Source organism: Vombatus ursinus, unplaced genomic scaffold (assembly GCF_900497805.2).
Source record: "Vombatus ursinus unplaced genomic scaffold, bare-nosed wombat genome assembly UNPS02014959.1, whole genome shotgun sequence".
Classification (NCBI taxonomy): domain Eukaryota; kingdom Metazoa; phylum Chordata; class Mammalia; order Diprotodontia; family Vombatidae; genus Vombatus; species Vombatus ursinus.
The window spans coordinates 13,311,646-13,331,936 of NW_020954737.1; the positions used below are offsets into that span (position 1 = coordinate 13,311,646).

Consider the following 20,291-nt stretch of genomic DNA (forward strand, 5'->3'; position numbering starts at 1 on the left):
TCCCTAAGTTGAGAGAAAAAGAAAACAAAATCTCTTACAAATATGCGTAGTCAAGCAAAACACATTTCTGCATTGGCCATGTCCAAAAGGACATGGACACACACACACACATCTGTATATGTTTGCATACACACATGCATATACATACGTATATGTGTGTATACACACGTCTGTTAGTATACATGCATATTGTATTATCTCATTCTGTACTGTGTACTATTAGGAAATGGGTAGCTTGCTTTATCATTAGTCATCTGGAATCATAATTGATCAACAATTCCTAAGTCTTTCTAAATGGTTTATCTTTACAGTGTAGTTGTCATTGTATAAATTGTTCTTCTAGTTCTATTCACTTCATTCTATGTCAGTTCATACAGGTCTTCTAAAGTTTCTCTGTCACCATTTCTTAGATCACAATTTATTCCATCATATTTGTATGTCATAACTTGTTCAGCCATTCACCCCATTTCAGTTTTTTGCCACCTCAAAAAGAGCTCTTTTTTGTATATCCTTAGAGTTTGACTTATCCCTTCCTTAACCTACCCTTCTTCTAAATTCCCTTTCTCTCCTTTCCCCCTTATTTTCCCCATTGAGTGACCTGTATTTCTCTATTTAACTCTGTGTGTGTGTGTGTGTGTGTGTGTGTGTGTATTCTTCCCTCCTTTTAACAGTTTTTAAATGAGAGTGAGTTTCAGGTATCAGCCATTTACCCATTCCTACTTGTTTATATTGATACTTACTTGCACACCCTTATTATGTGAGATAGTTTTCCCTAATCTTCCTTTTCCTTCATCTCCCCCCATCCCACAGTATATCCTATTCCTCTTCCCTTCTATTTCCACTCCTAGGTTTTCTGTGTAATTAGACTCTTTATGAACCCTGTTGATCGTAGGTTTCAGAGGGGGCATGAATCATTTCCCCATATTGAATGTAAGCAGTTTATCCTTTAGTTCCTTATAACTGTTCATTTGTGTTTACCCTTTTAACTTGTACATTGTGTTTCAGCTTCTGTGATCGAACTTCAAAGTTTCTGCACAGTTCTGGTCTTTCTAACAGGAATGTTTGGAAACCCTCTCTTTTATTTAAGATTCGTTCTCTCCCCCCTTCCCCTGATAACATTATACTCAGTTTTGCTGGGTAAGTTATTCTTGACTGTAAACCTATATCCTCTGATATGATCCTGCTGAATATTATGTTATTTCAGAATCTTAGGGTCAGCTCAGAACATTGTAATCCAAGCTTTCTGCTCCTTCATTGTGGTGGCTGCTTAGTCATGTGTGATACTGACTAGTACTCCTTGGTTTATGAATCCTTTCTTCCTGGCTGCTTTTAGTATTTTTTCTTTGATCTGGAAGCTTTGGATTTTGGTTATAATTTTTCTGGTGATTTTCATTTGGAGATTTCTTTTAGGAAGTGGCCAATGAATTCTTTCTGTTTCTGCGTTTCCCTCTGGTCCTAAGAGATTTAGATAGTTTTCTTATAAGAAATAAGGGAAGAAGAGAGGAAATACATGTTTTTTAAGAGCCTGCTATGTACCAGGTACTGTTCTAGACAATTTCAAAAATATTTTCTCATTTGATCCTCACAACAACCATGCAAGGTAGGTGCCATTTTACAGATGAGGAAACAGAAGCAGATAGAAGTTAAATGATTTGCCCAGAGTTACAGAGCTAATAAGTGCCTTTCGTTCTGATTTGAACTCAGGTCTTCCTGATACCAGGCCAAGTTCTCTATCCATTGTGCCGCCTAGCTGCCTCTTAAGATTTAATGAAATATATCTAGGATCATTTTTTGGCGGGGGGAAGGGTAGGGGTGGTCATGTCTTTTAGGTAGTGCATGATTCTTAAATTTTTTTTTCCTTGATCTGTTTCCCAGGTCAGTTGTTTTTACTGTGAGATTTTCTTCTATTCTTCTTCTACATTTTCTTACATTTTTTCAGTCTTTTGATTTTGTTTTTAACTTTGTAGTATTTGTTGTTCTCTTATGGAGTCAGTGGCTTCTGTTTGGTGCATTCTGATTTTTAGGGAGTTTGTTGCTTAGGCAAGGTTTCTACCTCTTGTGCCAAGCTGTTAATTTCGTTTCCATACCTTCTTCTATAACACTCGTTTCTTTTCCAGTTTTATCTTACACTATCATTTCATATGTGTAAACATTTTAAACTTTTTGTTTTTAACCTTTGCTTCATATCTTTAAGAATTCCAGTTGAATATGTGCAAGACCTGTGTTTTTCTTTGAGACTTCAGTTGCAGATGTTTTAGAATCATTCTCTTCTTATGGATTAATATTTTGAGGGCCCTTTCAGCATAATACTTTTTAAAGTGGGATTTTTTTTTTTGTTTGTTTGCTTGTTTGCTCATTCTTCCAGTTTACTTTTTGACTTCAGACTTGTTGTTAGGGTCAGGTTCTGTACGTTTCTGAAGGGAAGATATGGGCAGATTCTGTTGCTGCTTTCTTAGGCAATGGAATGTTACGTTATTTCAGAATCTCAGGGTCAGCTCAGGCCTAGATACCAACGAACTTTCAGTGCTCCAAAAGTCATCTGATCTAGGGCAAAGTCTGATAACTGCCCCCTTGTCTGAGCTATGCGAGTTCTTGACCTGGGTTTTGGTCTGAGCAACAATAATATTGCTTTACTACTCACCCCTATCAGCTAGCTGGGAAGCTCTGCTGGGTCAGAGTGAAAGAACTGCAGGTTTACCCTTTGGTCTGGGATTCTCACCTTGATTATTCCTTTGCAAATTTGAGACTAAGATGGAAACTGGAATTAAGACCTACTGTGCTCTTAGTGTCTGAGTGATACCACTACTGCTTGCTTTTGAACTTAATCCTCTCCATATGCATTCTTCCACTACCTATCCCTTGACCACTGAATGCAGATTCCCTTCTCAATCCACCCTGATCTGTAACCTTAGACTAGATAGTGGGTAATAAAACTGCTACCTATTCCTGGATATTGTATGAGGTCACAGTATGAATCTGGGACCTCTACTTGCTCTAGAGCACAACCTGTGCTAGAATGCTCCATTCTGTGGTGTTCCTGTTTAGACTACTTCCCTAATGATTCCAGACCTCTCTTTCTATCTTCCTATGCCTACCTGGGCTGGGAAAATGACTTCACTGTGACTTTTTCTTATATTTCTCCATCAAAATTCAATCTGGTGCACTTCCTAGATCTGTTTAGAGGAATTTGGGTCAGAAATTTAACTACTTCCTCCTCCTCTGTTTTCTCGGCTCCTTCCCCTGTGGGTTACTTATGTTAATGAATAATGATAATATAATATTAATACTGGGAACAGCTAGGTGGTGCAGTGGATAGAATGCTGGGTCTGGAGTCAGGAGGACTCATCTTCCTGAATTCAAATCTGATGTGAGACACTTAATAACTGTGTGATCCTGGGTAAGTTACCTTACCATGTTTGCCTCAGTTTCCTCTTTTGTAAAATGAGCTGGAGAAGAAAATGGCAAACCACTCCAGTATATTTGCCAAGAAAACCTCAAATGGGTTCATGAAGAGTCAGACATGACTGAAATGACTGAACCACATCAATAATAGAAATATTATACCAGTATTTTTAGTAGTTATTGTTTACCAAAACTTAATAAGTGATTTGATGTTAAATACTTTGGATAAGTTCCATAAATATTGACTGGAATTTCTTTTTTCATAGGCACACACACTGAATGTAAATTTGAAGTAAGAAGAGTTAATGTAACAAAGGTATGCATCTCTTAATCTTTTGCCTTTGTAAAGTGTAAAATACATTGCTTTCCTACTTTTAGTAATTCTTGTAACAATATCTTTAATTTATAGCACAAATAGAACACTAAAAAATTATTTGAAAAGGCAGTGGTGCCCTGATTATTATAACTTCTTTTATCCTTCAAAAATTTTTTTCTATGGCTGTATTCAACAAGCATTCATTAAACACCTACTATGTGCAAGGTAAATTTGATAGGCACTGAAAATCCAAAGATAGAAAAATGAGTTAGTCTTTGCCTTAAAGTAGTTTACTTTTTCTCTGAAGGAACAATACATACATATGCAAGTAAATACAAGCTATATCCAAAGTAAATACAAAATAAGTGTATGTAGCTAATAACTTGAGGAAGGGCCTCTTGTAGGAGGTGACATTTGAGCTGAGTCTTGAAGGAAAGCTCACCTTCTAAGAGGTGAGAGTGCATTCCAGTGCAAAGGCAGGGATGTGGTAGGTGGAGTTTCACTGGAGGGGAAACGATAAGATTAGTTTGACTGAAATATAGAGTTCCTGAGGGATATTGATGTGAATGCTTAGCCTAGTAAAAGTAGCTCACATTTTACATAGCTCTTTAAAATTTTCAAAGGGATATATTTATATTTTGTTTTTTCTTTATATCTTTTTTCTTCATATCGTAGCTCATTTGATCCTCACAAATTGTAAGGTTGGTTCAATTCTCAGAGGTTAAGTGACTGGCCCAGAGCAAGTCCACATGTGAAGTAGTAGTTGAATCCATATCTTTCAGCAAGTCCAGTACTTCTTGGAGCCAGGTTGTGAAGGGCTTTAAATGCCAAACAAAGAAGTTTGTATTTTATCTTAGGGTTATTAGGGAGTTGCTGAAGCTTCTTGAGAAGGGGAGTGATATGTTTAGATCTGTGCTTTGGGAATATCAATTTGCTGAATATGTGGGAGATTAATTAGAGAAGGGAGAGACTGGAGGTAGGAAGAATAATTAGGAAGCTATTCTAATAGTCTAGGTGGAGGTGATGAAGTGTTGAACTAGGATGGTGGTCATGTGAAAAAAACAGATGGGAACAGATTTAAGAAATGTGTATGGCAAGTGTCATGGTAGAGTGGAAAGAGGGCTGCTTTCTGGGGCAGCTAGGTGGTGCAGTGGATAGAGCACCAGTGGTAGATTCAGGAGGACCTGAGTTCAAATCCAGTCTCAGACACATACCACTTACTGTGTGACCCTGGGCAAGTCACTTAACCCCATTGCCTAACAAAACAAAACAAAGCAAAAAGAAAAAGAAAAAGAAAAAAAGAAAGAAAGAGGGCTGCTTTCAGATTCAGAGGATCTGAATTTTAAATTTATCCTTTGTAAACTACCAGGATGACTGTGGGCAAGTCTCTCTGGACCTTGGTTCTTTTGTCTTTAAAATGAGGAGAATGGACTAGATTTACCTTGCATTCCCTTCCTGCTCTAGAACTATCATCCTAAAATCCTAAGAGATAGAGTTAAAAAGACTTAGCAACAGATTGGCTATCATGGGGTTTGGGTGAGGCAGGTAATGTATCTATAATGGAGAGTGATGTTTTGAGAATGACTCTAAAATTACAAATCTGAGTGTTAAAATGGTAGTGTACTCAACAAAAATAGGGATGTCTAGAGAGGGGGAGACTAGGGTTGGAGGGAAAAAATTAAAGCCTCCATTTTATACATCTTGAGTTTGAGGTTCCTAGAGGATATCCAGTTGGAAATGTGCAATAGACAGTTGGTGATGTGAGCCTGGAGCTTAGGAGAGTAGTGCTGGATATATCTGAGAGTCATTTGTGTGAGGATGATATTTAAATCCCTGGAAGCTGATGAGATCACCAAGACAGTTTATAGAGAATGAATACCTAGCACAGAGCTTGGATGAAGAGGGCATGGGACATGAATGGTGATCCAACAAAGAAGACTGAGAAGGAGTAGCCAGACAGATAAGAGAACCTAGAGGAAGCAGTATCATGAAGCTCTATAGAGTACAAAATGTCTAGGAAAATGGGTTGTTAGCGGTGTGAAATGCTGCTGAGATCAAGCAGGATGAACCCTGAGAAAAGGTCGTTGGATTTTGTAATTAAGAGATGATTGGTAACTCTTGGATAAAGTAGTTTGAATTGGGTGATGATGTCAAAGCAAGAATGCAAGGGCCTGAGAAGTGAGGGTGAGGTAGAAAAATGGAAAGAGTGAATGGAGATGGCTTTGCCTAAGAGTTTGGTCTTGAAAGAGAGAAGAGCTGTAGAGGGTAATAATTTGAGGCAATGGTAGGTTCAAGTGAAGGTTTTTTTTTAAAGGATGAGAGTGCCCTGAACATATTTGTAGGCAGCAGGAAAGGAGTCAGCAAATAGAGAGATTGAAAATTAGAGAGGTGTATTGATTGAAGGAGCAAGCAATTGAAGAAAATGGAATCTAGGGGACAAGGATCACCTCTTTATTAGACACGAGGGCAAAGAAAGCATGAGGGATGTTTACCAACGTGTCATAGGATCATAAATTTAGAGTTGGAAGGGACGTTTAGAGAAGTAAGTCTAAGGCACACCTCAGTTTACAAATGAGTAACTGAAGCCCAGACTTGCCCAAGGTTACACAGGTACTAAGTGACCAAATAGTATTTGACCCCAGATCCTTTGTCTCTCAGTCCACAATTAGTTTTGAGGTGTAGAATAAGGAATTAAGAGGGAGTTCTTAACTCTGCATGGATTTCCTTAGTTGTGTGATCTCTAGTGCTGTTTTAATGGCTTGTTGTTGTTCAGTCATTTCTGTCATGTCCAACTCTTTGTGACCCTATTTGGGGTTTTCTTGGCAGAGATACTGCAGTGGTTTGCCATTTCCTTCTCCAGCTCATTTTTATAGATGAGGAAACTGAGGCAAACAGGGTTAGGTGATTTGCCCAGGGTCACACAGCTCGTAAGTGTCTGAGGCCAGATTCGAACTCGGGAAGATGAGTCTTCCTGACTCCAGGCTCTGTACTTTATCCACTTTACCACCTATATGCCCTGTGAGTGGAAAAGGCAGATAATGGGGATAACCTACTTACTTGGTGAGGACTGAAGCAATAGGACTGAGGGGCAAAGGATTGAAAGCTGAGCTCAGTATATTGTTGAACTGATTAATGCATTCTACATTTAGCATTGGGAAGGGAGGGAAATGAAGTCAGAACAGGAGTAATGGCCCAGGAGAGGAGCTTGAACCGAGTGAATGGAGGTCAAGATAACCCAGAAGTTTAGGGGGAGAAATTGTTGATTATATAAAGCAGTTTAGCCATAGGCATTATGTAGATGAATTGAGGAAGGTTTCTGTGATTTCAAGCTATTAACCACTCATTTCCAACTGTATGCTTTTTCATTTCCTCCTCAGTTCTTAACTTCCTACAGATTCTAATTGAGTGTTTTCTAAATCTCTTCCTTTTATCTCCAACAAACATTTCTCACTCCTGTTCCCAGTTTTTTTTTACTTGACACCTGTGCACAGTGACCGCCTCCTTTCACCTCAGGTAAGGGAATTCCTTTTAGAGCCTGTGATCTCTTGAAGAGGATGTAGAAATATTTCTTACTGAACTTTTGAGTTGAACTTTTATTGTATTCTAAATCTTCCATTTGTAATTTGCACTTAAATATCCTATTTGTTTAACCTTTCCCCTCTTTATAAGATGCAACCTGCTCCTTATGCCTAAATATTTTAAACTTTTTTCTGCTGTAGAAATTCATATTTACAGATTTTTTTTAAATTGGTTTACTTTTAGGCTGATACAAAGCTCTCCATCTCAATTATGTTTTTTTTTTTAATATAAACCTATATTGGTATAAGGAGCAATCTTTTCAATAACTTCCTTTTTCCCATGCAGATGGGTACCTAGATACTCTTCAATTTATCTTATTGTAAAGTTGTCTAGGACACTGAAAGGTTGTTATTTGCCTAGAGTTAAAGGCCAGTATGTGTCAGATGTTAGACTTGAGCCCAGGAACACAGATCATGCTAAGAGGCCAACTCCACTATACCAGGATGTTTTTCTTGTAGTTGCTGTGTTTTAATTAGTTTCTGTTGCTCTTATCATATCTTATTTTGAAGGAGTCTGGTTTCTTTGCATTTTGTTTTAAATCCTGGCACTAATGAGATAGTGTTCCAGATGGCCAAAATGTCGGGTGCTATCTTGGTCATTTTCTGGCCTATATTCTAAAAAACAGTAGCTGCAATCATGCTATCAGACATAATTTCAAAAATAAAAACTTACAGTATAGAGATAAACAGGGAAATTTCATTATGCTGAAAAGAAGCACAGACAACAAATTAATATCAGTATTGAACTATATGTTCCAAATACAAGTTTGGAACACATAAACTTATAAAGGACATAAATTTATATGTAAATTTATAAAGAAAAACTGAATTCTAAGAAGATGTGGATAGCAAAACAATAGTAGTAGAAAACTTTAATGTCCATCTATTAGATTTGGGCAAATCTAATAGAAAGGGAAATAAAATAAAATAAAGGGACATAAAGATTAGAGCAGATTGCTGTAAAAACTAGAGCTAAAAAGACTTAGGATATCTTCTGAATGTGACTGCTTGGGGATATATATTTCTCAGCACTCTGGAACTTTGACAAAAATTTTCTTTTAGGAAGAAATTTATAAATGTATCCTTTCTAGATCATAACAATAAAAATAGTATTCAGTTTAGGGAGCATGAGCAAAAACCACCAACCTAAATAGAGATTCAATAATGAAATCCTAAGTAACAAATGAGTCAGAGAATAAATCAAAGAAATAATAATTCTGTAAAAGACAATGATAATGGGGCAAAAGCATTCTAAAATTTGGATGCAGCTTATGTAGTTGTTAGGGGAAAAATTCACATGATAAGTTCATTAGATGAAGAAAGAGCCTTTGACACAAAGTATAGTACTCATTTATGCTAAATATCTGCAAAGTATAGATATTGGGGAATCATTTAAAATATAATAAATTATGTATTTAAAACCAAAAGTAATCACTATATGTAATGGGCAAACACTGGAAATTTTCTCAATAAATGTAGCAGTAAAGCAAAAATACACATTCTCCCCAATATTTGGTATAATTCTAGAAATACTAGCAGTAGTAGTAACATGAAAGAAAGAAAGAAAGAAAGAAAGATGGTTAAAGAGGTGATAAACCTATCTCTTTTTTTCTGATGACATAACAGTTTACTTAGACAATCAGAAAAGATACCAATTGAGATAATAGCTTGAGCAGAATTCAAAATAAACCCGTTAACAATTTCTATATAAAACATATATTTCTATATAAACATTTCTATATAAAAATAACAAAATTTAAAGAGGCAATAATAGAAAGTGAAATCTCAGTTCAGGTAACTACAAAATGCATAAGCTATTTAGGAGTCAATCAACCAAAACACACTGAATCCTTATATAGATTAAATTACAAAGGGCTCCTTAAAAAAAATGAAGAACAACTTAAATACTTGGTGAAATAATCAGTGTTCATGGATGGCCCATGCTAATATAATACAAATGTCCATAGTGCCATACCAATCAAAAAACGGATACTTTACAGAACTTCATGAAATAATAATTCATTTGGAGGAACAGAAATCTAGAATATCAATGGAAATAATGAAAAGAGGTAGGGATAAAGTGGTAATAGCATTTCCATACCATAGACTTATAAAGCAGCAGACATCAAAACTATTTGATATTGGTTGAGAAATAGAGAAGTAGATCAGCAGGACAGACTAGACAGGAAAGAGTCAGAAGTAATGGAACTCCATAACTCAATAGTTGATAAATCTCAAAACATACATTACTTAGGAAAGTACTACATGATAAAAACTGAGAATATTCAGAGCAATTTGGCAGAAATTAGGGCTAGACTAACACCTGATACCATATTCCTTAATAAATTCAGAATGAATATGTAACTTGAATATTAAAGATCATAGATATGTATATGTAATTTTGTAGTTACCTGAACTGAGATTTCACTTTCTATTGTTGTCTCTTTAAATTTTGTTGTTTTTATATAGAAATGTTACTGATTGTTAACGGGTTTATTTTGTAGCCTGCAATTCTGCTGAAGCTATTACCTCAATTGGTATCTTTTCTGATTGTCTAATCAAATGTACAAAATTAGAAGAGCAGAGGATTTATATATCTATCATAGCTATGGGTAGGAGATATATTCTTAGCCAAATAATTATAAAAGATAAAATACATCATTTTGATTATATGAAATTGAAAAACTGCTGCACAAACATAACTGCTCCATCTTAAATAAGAAGGGGAATGGTCAGAAGAAAAAATATTCTTGTATCAAATTTATAAGATTTTGTCATCCAAGACAGCAATGCATATATTAAACATATATATATATATGCATATATCTGTGTGTATGAGCTCATTTGTGTGTATAAATATAAAACACCAAAAACCACTCAGAGGGAGAATTTTAAATGATTAACCATATGAAAGAATGCCCCAAATCACTTAACAATAAATCAAATGTAAATCAAAACATTCTGGTTTTACTTCACACCCAGCAAATGGGCAAAGATGATAAAAGATGGGAATAGTCAATGTTAGAGGGGTTGTTGAAAGGTAGTCACACTAATGCATTGTTGAGTGCAGCTATGAATCAATATGGTTATTTTGGAAATAATTTTGTAATTATGTAATTAAAGTAACTAAAATGTCTGTACTCTTTGACTCAGATTTTCCACTATTTGGGCATTGAAGTTATTGATTAAAAAGCAGCTAGGTGGTACAATGGATAGAGCCCTGGGCCTGGAGTCAGGAGGACCTGAGTTCAAATTTGGCCTCAAACACTAATTCTATGACCATAAGTATGTCACTTACCCTGTTTCCTCAGTTTCCTCAATTGTAAAAGAAGATAATAATAGCACCTACCTTGAGGGTTGTTGGGAGGATCAAATGAGATAATATTTGTAAAGCATTTAGCATGGTCCTGTCACAGAGGTGCTATGTAAATATTGTTATTGTTATTATTATTATGTCTTCATAGGCAATAAAATATTTATTAAAGCACCTTTTGTGCATACAAAGCAGATGCCCATTGATTAGGGAATGGCTAAACTGTGGTACATGAATGTAATGAAATATGATGTACAATAAGAAATGCCAATTGATAAATTCAGAGAAGCAGGGAAAGATTTACATGAACTTAGGCAAAGTGAATGTAATCAGAGCCAAGAAAACAATATTGTATACACAATGACTACAACAATATAAATGGAACAAACAACCACTACAAAACAATTAAAAATGATTGTTTCAGAATTACAAAGAACAAGCATGGTCCCAAGGAAGAGTTTAGAAGATACCTTCTCTCCTCCCCCCAGCTTGTTAGCCACAATGGAGAGGGAGAGGTTTTGAGCATTGCATATGTTTTTGTTTTTGTTTGTCAGTGTATTGATTTTGTTGATTTTTTCTCTTTTTCTTTTAAACACATTTGTAATATAGAATAGCTGTTTGGAGGGGAAAGGTGTGTGGGGGAAGTTGAGGTGATGTAAATACAAAATATATCAATAAAAATGTACTTTTAAAATAACCTGTCTTCTACAACTGCATTTGTCCCGCATAATATATTTCATATTACCATTTCTTCCCCATTATAAGCATTGATACGAGGTCTTTCACAGAATCAACTTGTTTAACTGGATCTTATTGTGGCTTCTTATTCTTGTAATATGAATTTCACTGTATACTTTTATCCTTGGATGACTCTACTATCTTCAAAGGGGACTCCCATCTGAGACAGGACCTATACTCATCCCAACAATAAGGTTTAATCACATATCTTTATCTCACTTCCTGTTATAGTATAGTTATACTTTGTTTTCTCTATATGTCACTTAAAAGTTATATGTAAGCGGAATTATTTTAAATTGCCTGCGGAGAGCTTAATCTTTTTTGCAGAACCTTGTAGTGAATTCTTTTATAAAGTGAATAGCCATGCCTTCACTTGTTTGTTTTATAAGTTAAGAATTTGGCATTTTAGATTTTCTTAAAACAAATCATTTATAAATTTGTATAATTTACTTTGGCATTTTAAAATATTACATGCATTCTCTTAATGAAATTATAGATTAAAATATTTCAGGAAGATTTAGTCCATGAGAACAAAAAAGTAGATCTAGAGCTAAAAAAGGGACCTTGGGATTCAGATCTGAGTATCTTAGCTTTTTCCTGGGCTTGGTCTCTGGAGATTCATTTTGGGGGAGAGGAATCAGTAGCAACACAGCAGAAGATGTCACCTACATGATTTAAAGGATCATATAGTGAAAAGAAAAGACCACAAAAGAAACCCAGAGCAAGTCAGTAGAGTGTGAGACTAGTTTTGTGGGGATATTGAAAGGAAGGAAGGAAACAAGCCTTTATCAAGCACCTGCTACATACTAAGTGCTTTGATCCTCACAACAACTCTGGGAGGTGGTAGGTGCTATTGTTGTCCCCCTTTTACTGTTGAGGAAACTGAGGAAGACAGGTATAACTGACTTGCCCAGGATCATATCTAGTATTTGTCTAAGGCCAGATTTGAACTCAGGTCTTCCTGAATCCAGGCACAGGACACTGTCCACTGCACTGCACTATCCACTCCCTCTATCAATGAAGGTTGACACCTTTTTGGAAACTACTGTTATAGAGTTGTTTAGAACAGTGAGAGGTTAAGTATATGTCAGAGGTGCAGCTCAAGCTTGGGTGTTCCTGGCTCTGAGGCCAGCTCTCTGTCCACTAATTCAAGTAATTTTTTGTAGATAGATGAGATCTTAAGATAATTGACTATAAAGGAGGTCAAAATTAATACAAGTTTATATAAAACACTATATAAAAAAGGAAGCAAATGAAAGAAAAGTAATTATTGAGGATACAGAACTTGAAAGATGTGTGATTCTATTACTTCCCATTTTACAAATACCCACCTTGCAAATAGCCTGTGTGTACAGATCCTTGCATTTGCTCTTAGTCTTTGAAGAGCAAGATGTCTAATGGGTAGTGGTCTTTGTGAGGGTATATATGTTCCTGGTGCCTCCATGTTCCATTCTTGCTTTGTACCATGAAATTCCTTTTCTTGCATGCAGTTTTGAAAAGAGTACTGCTCTGGCAGTTGGAAGACCTATATTGTGATTTTATCCCTAGCAGTATGGCATTGGTTAAATCACAAATTCTCTCATCTGTGAAATAGAATTGGGTTAGATGATAATCCAACTTTAAAATGATTTTACAAGTGACTAAAAGGCAAGAATAAATGTTTTGAATTGGATTTTAAAGTTTTTTTCCAAGTGAAAATTTATGTAACATACATGGAATCTGTTCTCAACAATCATCCACAGCTTCTAGAAATACTTTTTTTCTAAATTATATAAATTCACCACAGAAGAAAAGAAGTGTAGTTCACAGAATCATAGAGTTTAAAGTTCTTTAGTGTTTAGTCCAGTCTCCTACACAATGTATTGACTACTTTAATGGCTTACTTCATTCATTCTTTATCTTCCCATCACTCTCACTCTGGCCCTTAGTCAGATACTAATTCCCCAGAAGACAGTTACCAAATTCCAGAATATATCTTTTCCTTCTGGGGCCAATATCAGGTGTATAAATAACTCCCAACAGTTCAGAAAATTTTTTTTTGTTATAATATTCTTCTAGCCACCAGCTTTTGACTCCGGTCTTTATTCCGCTTTCCTTCCTCAGAACCTTTTTCCTCACTAACTTCCTTCACTGATTACTTCTTTCCTATCTGAGAATTCTTCCTATGCTCTAATAAGTTGGAGCTAGAAAAGATATTCCTCAAACAGAAAGATCACCTTTCTTTTAACACCTATCATATTGGTCATTGCTTCTGTCAGGAAGACCAGTGTAGCACAAACTGGTCAAGGCATTGGCATATATTGTTGCCTCAGTTTCCTGTTTCTTAAGTGGACTTAGAGCCCCTTATGGGTTGCTCTTGGGAATGTTCTTTAATCCACCCTATCTTCCTACTTGACATTTCTTTCTTTTCTCTGGTTATCTGTTTGTTAGCAGTTGCACTAGTTTGCTCAGTGTGACATCAGCCCAGGCTCCTTAATCAGTCACCAGACAGAGATCAAAATATTCCATACTCTTAACCCTTCCTGTTTTGTGCCTATTCATGGGTGCTGGCTTTTTAATTGCATAGAGGGCTTCTGGGTTCAGTTCGAAGACTTAGGACAACCAGTGAGCCTGTAGTGCTCAATTATGGGCCATTGTTGGCTTCCTCTAGCCTTTTTTCCTTTCCCTGCCTGAGCACAGGATGCACCCCCTTTCCTCCCACTCTTTCCTTTTCACTAAGATTATCTCATCTGCTCTCTGCCACACTATTCCCAGGTGCCAGATTCAATGCAGAACCTATTCTCGCTATGTTCTTCTCCCCCACCCCATGCCTCCTTTTCCCTCTCCTCCTAGTTACTTAAACATTTTTGTAAGCATTTGTTATAGCCTGATTTGTCAGTCTTTGTGCAGCTCAATAAGGAGCACAACCTGTCCAGATTCTCTTTGTTGATTCTTGTAGAGGACTATATTACATTAAATATCACTTTTAAAGATACCTGGGTACCTTCCCAGACTGTCTTCTTTGTTCCAGTTAGTCCCTGGTAAACTGTGGTTAGTGGCCTTACATGGCAGAGCTAACAGATTTTACCTGCTTCAGTGTTTTCTATGTTTAGACTCTAGTACTGTATCACTTTTTATTATGTATATGAAGATACGGTTTTGCTTCTTAGAACTTTGTAACTACAGTTGCTATTATTCATTGTGAGGAATGTAAGTGACTTAATATTGCTTGTTATGGAATATATACCTGCATACACCCATTTATACCCATCTATATTAGTAAATAGGGCCTTTATTCCTTTGTTAGGATCTCTGTGTACTGGAAAATTTTTCGCTATGCAATCTGAGTTAGCATTTTAGAGGCATAAGGAGGGGAAACCCACCAAGACCTCTATAAGACCTCACTTGAGAAAATAACCCAAGGTTATTCTGGCACCTACCAGATATTTTGGGAGGACAGAACTTGAGATTTGATATATATAGTGTAAGTGTTAATTGTTCATTGTGTTTTCTTTTTTCCTGTTGAGAAAGTTGAGTTGAGAAAGTCTTTCCCTCTTTTTCTAATAATAACTTCAAAGTTAAAAATTCCATTTTGTCTCAGATGGTCCCATAGCACCTGGAATCACAGGTGAGACCCTTCGTTATTATTATTGTTAGGACTCTTGTTAGTTAATTTTTTATAATAAATCAGGAAACATTCTAGACCCATACTCTTCTCTCCCTCAGTTACTGAGCTCAAAGATCCCAAAGTATGGATCTGGAAGTAGAGTTCCTCACAATTAGTGTCCTGGAAGTCCCTAATCTCCACTCCTTGAAAAGGAGATAGTATCTCCAACACATATCAGAAACAAATGAGACTTTTCCTATACAAAAAAAGGAAAGCTGAGAAACCATTTTTGTAGCTGCCATAGCACCCCAATCTGGAGTACTGTCATACTGTCACCCAGATCTGGATGCAGATTTAGAGGTCCACAGCATCCTATGTCTGTTTCCAGCCAGTTATAAAGAATGTCTTTTAACAGATCTCTTCTAGGTATGTTAAGTCTTGTGCATGAGTGTCCTTTTTCTCTCCCTAGTGGAAATGGGAGAATTACCATCTAATCCTATTTAGAGGGGCATTTGCAGCTAAATAAAACAGGAGAAACTAATTAAGTAACTTCTTCATTTTTAAATTCCCTGAACTCAGAACTCTTTTTCAAAATGTTTTTATAAATGACCCTAATTTACCTTAGGATCAAATTCCTTTATTAAGGACTCAGTTTCTAGCCAGTCATTAGATATAGCTTATTTATAATTTATAATAATGATAACAATAACATTTATGTAGTACTTTAAGGTTTACATACCTTACGCTTAATTTGAATCACCTTACAGGCATGGTTCTTTGCATTCTAAAACCATTTAGTACCTGAAGGTCTAATTATTTCCAGTAGTTCTAATCCCATCCCAACATAAGGTACTGAATAAGATATAAAGTCAGAAGGAAAAAAGTATAATAATTTAGTTTTACTGTTTTTAAGTGATACTAGTTACATAGTTCCCTGTAAGAACTGCCTATAATTTTGCACAATTTCTGCAAAGCACAATAATTAAATCTCATATTTCTTTTCTGGTCTATTTTTTTTTCTTTTTACAGCACTCAATACTTTATGTAGATTTGGTCTTTGTAGAGAATAGAGAGAATATTTCTTGTCACCACTCTAAAGCATGGTACATTTTTAATATATAAGGTAGTATATTGGATACTCCTTTTTTTTCCATCGTGGTTTTGGAATTAAATGTGGTAAGCTTTTAGAATAATTAAGAAAATAATGCTTAGTACAGTTCCTTTTAATCAATTGTTATGACTTATGCCTTAAGAAAATGAAATTCTAAAATAATCTTTGCTTATAGTCAGACCATTAATTTTTGTCTTACTGTATGTAAGCTTTCTACCTAAGTTTAATGTACACAAGACAATTAAATTATTTAGTAAGATTTAATGTTTTGGGGAATTTAATTGAAATTAAAGAACATTACTTTATAAATGGTTTTATTAATTACTATATATTTTAATTAATTGTTTGTTGGGTCTCTTTTTCTTCTTCATTGTTTACTGAGAGATCTACAATCCACCCAAACTTCCTGAGTTAGTCATTTGTGTATTGTTATGATAATGATTTTTATCAGAACAGGAAACTGTTAAATTATGTGTTAAAGTACAACAGATATTAAAGCAAGTTTTCCTTAGAAGATTTTTTTTCTCCCTAAAATTAGGTAATCCCTGACTATTCACCTAGAATAAAAGTCATTTCCACAGAAAGTTATGTTTTATATGATTGAAGAGAGAGAAAAGTCTTGTCTCAAATAATATTTGTTACTAGTTCTAGTTCTGTATGTTTGATAATTTAATAAAGAACTCTGTAGGAGGAAATTACTTATTTACAATAGGAGAAAAGGGTATTTAGTACATATCCCTTAAATCTTTTCTGTATAAAATCAAGGGTGTATAAGCTAACCCTTTCCAAGTTAAATTCAGGTGAGACATGTGTATTCAGTATGATCTGGATGTTGTGGGTTCCTCATACAGATTGATTAATAATATAACATATGACTATAAAATAGGACTGGTTTTACAAGCAAGACAGGACAGTGTAATTAATCTCATGGGCTGGGAAGCACATGTTATTTGTTTTTGACATCATTGAGTGCCTAGCAACATATACAACATATGCTTAAAAGCATTCTGTCATGTATGTTTGCCATTTCAATTACTGCCCTGCAAAGGACCTGCAAAGCTCATCTATCCTTTTTCAAACTAGATGAAATTTTCAAATTCTTTTAAGCTACTTTTTTTCTTTCCTTTTTTCCCTCATCTGATGGCATGTATGCTGCAATTGGATATAGTAGAATAAAATGTTTGCCTCAACCCCATTTTAAAAAAGAAAACACCTCCTCCTTCTCTATCCAGTTATGTCTTCTGGAAAAGTTTAAACCACTGACCAGCTTCAACATTCAAGTTGGTCTGTCTCATCACAAAGAGGTGGAATCTTGTTCTTGTAATACAGATCTCCAGAGAAGTAGGTTCTACAACCTTCCTTAGTTTTATAGCCCATTGATAAAGTACTTTGGCTTCAACTTGTGTCCTTTATTCATCATAACAAAGTAATGCCAGAACTCGGATTGGGTTTCTGTATCTTGATGCTTTTTTGGGCCCCAGACCCCTTACTTGGTTTTTTTTCACATTAGTGATGTTGGAAGTAAAAATTAAAACCAATAGGAGGATCCATCAGAAAGAGGAAACAAAACTCAACAGAAGAGAAAAAAATATAGCAATTCAACTTTTATAGTTCTTTCTTTGGATGTGGATAGCATTTTCCATCACGAGGCCTCTGGAGATGTCTTAGATCCTTGTGTTGCTGGGAAGAGTTAAGTTTATCACTGTTAGTCATCATACAAGGTGGCTGTTATTGTGTACATCGTTCTCTTGGTTCTGCTCACTTCACTCAGCGTGAGACCATATAAATCTTTCCAGGTTTTTGTGAAGTCAGCCTGTTCATCTTTTCTTATAGCACAATAGTATTCCATTGCATTCATATACCACAACTTGTTCAGCCATTCCCCAATTGATGGGCATCCTCTCAATTTCCAGCTCTTTGTCACCACATAAAGAACTGCTATGAATATTTTTGTACATGTGGATCCTTTTCTCTTTTGTATGATCTCTTTGGGATATAGCCCTAGAAGTGCAATTGCTGGGTCAAAGGGTATGCACATTTTTTAGCTCTTTGGGCATAGTTTCAAATTGCTCTCTAAAATGGTTGGATCATTTCACAGCTCCACCAACAATGCATTAGTGTTCCAATTTTCCTACATCTCCAACATTTATCATTTTCCTGTTTTGTCATGTTGGCCAATCTGATGGGTGTGATGTGATACCTTAGAGTTGTTTTGATTTGCATTTCTCTATTCAATAGTGATTTAGAGCATTTTTTATATGACTATAGATGACTTTAATTTCTTTATCTGAGAACTGCCTGTTCATATCCTTTGACCATTTATTAATTGGGGAATCCCAGACCCCTTATTTGTAAAGCGAAAGATTTGACTTCACTAGATGATATTTATTATATTCCCTTGCTTAGCTCTAAGAGGCTGTGATTCTACATTTTTTGCATAATTATGTCATTAGTCTGTAGTGAGCACTTAAGGTTACAATTGGGACTTGATTGCAAGATTGGAAGATCAGTCTGAGCAGAAAAAAGCACACAAACAAATATCATATGCTGTGGACCATGTGGACTCTGAATTCTATGATGTCACCAGATAAAGATAGCACAGGGAATTTGAAAAGCTTCAAACAGGCAGACAATCAGTAGATCCACTAAGCTGGCAAATTTGACCATCCACATGGAAAAGTAGTTAGAAGAGATCCCTTCAGGGAGGTAGTAGTATCTGGGCGTGGGGAGCTAGAGCAGCTGAGTTCAGGAAATTAATATGCAAAGATGGAAACTTAGTCACTGGGAAGACAGCAATTTAAAACACTAGGAAACTGGGATATAAGGACAGCTATTCAGTAGACTGGGACGGTTATTCTCCAAGGTCAGAGTGGGACTAGTGGTGACATTTCTGTGATGCAGAACCAGAATATTACTGACCTGGGGCTGTTTTTCAAAAATCAGTTTTTAACCAATCAGTGAACATTAAATGCTCACTATGTTCCAAGCATTGTGCTAGGTGCTAGAGATACAGACAAAAATGAGACTGTCCCTGGTGTCAAGGAATTTACATGTACATAAATACATACAGATAAATATAAGGTAAATAGAACTTCAGGAATGGAATGCTGCTGTTGTTGTTCAGTCATTTTCTGACTCTGCATGATAACCCCATTTGGGGTTTTCTTGGTGAAGATACTGGACTGGTTTGCCATTTCCTTCTCTAGCTCATTTTACAGATGAGGAAACTGAGGCAAGCATGGTTAAATGACTTGCCCTGGTTACACAGCTAGGTGTGTTTGCTAGAGTTAGAGTTGTTTATTGGTATTCTTTATTAGTACTCAAACTTGAACCTAATTTTTCTTGTATTCTTAATATGATAAAATTTATTACAGTTGAAAATCATTTTAAGTGGTTCTATTTTTCTCTTTTGAAATAGTGACCTTTTCAGGGATCTTATGGTTATTTTCATTATCTTCATCATCCGTAATCATTCATGAAATGCCTACTATGTGCCAGGCACTGGGCTAAGCACTGGGGTTATAAATACAAGGGAAAAAAAAGATAGCCCCTATTCTCAAGAAATTAACACACTGATGGGGGAAGGCAGTAAATAAAAAGGAAGCTGAAAAGGGGGAAGAATAGAATGAATGGATGCTGGGGGCTGAACAAGGTAGAGAAGTTTAAAGTGCAGCGTGCTGAGAAATGAATTTATAGCTGGCCTGGGCATTCTCTTCAAATGAAGAATGTGGGAGAAGCCATCCAATCAAGAGGAGGGACCAAAAGAGTTGAATTGCAGGGCTGGTGTGATCTTAAAGGATGAAGACATTTCTGGGGCATGTCCGAGAAGTCAGCAGTATAGCCTAGTGAAAAATAAAGACACCAAGATATAATTGGGATATGGATCCTTCCTTTATCTTTTTCAGTAGGGTGAAAATAGCTCTCATTTGTGTAACTTTTTAAGACTTGCAAAGCACTTTATCTCCATAACCTCATTTGAACCATTAATAATAAGATGAGTATGATTATTGTCATCTTTATTTTACAGGTGAGGAAAGTGAGGCTTGGAAACATTGTGACTTGCTTATGCTCCCACAGCTAGAAACCATTTGAGACAGAATTTGAACCTAGGTCTTCCTGATTTCAAATTTAATGCTCTGTCATCCACTATGCCAGGATACCCCAAATGTTTGATTTTTTTAAGCCAAAAAAAGTTAATGAAGGGATAGCGTGAACAGAGAAAAAATACGATTCTAAATAGCTTTTCA

The 20,291-nt window shown here is 35.8% G+C and overlaps 1 protein-coding gene across 2 annotated transcripts in view; it reads left to right on the forward strand.

The window, feature by feature from the left end:
• Positions 1-20,291, forward strand: part of NCK1 (NCK adaptor protein 1) — a 78,423-nt gene that overhangs the window by 37,727 nt on the left and 20,405 nt on the right. For both annotated transcript variants that reach the window (XM_027845242.1, XM_027845241.1), the window contains one exon: positions 3,669-3,718. The gene's annotated coding sequence lies outside the window, so the exon portion shown is untranslated. The remainder of the gene's footprint in view (positions 1-3,668; positions 3,719-20,291) is intronic.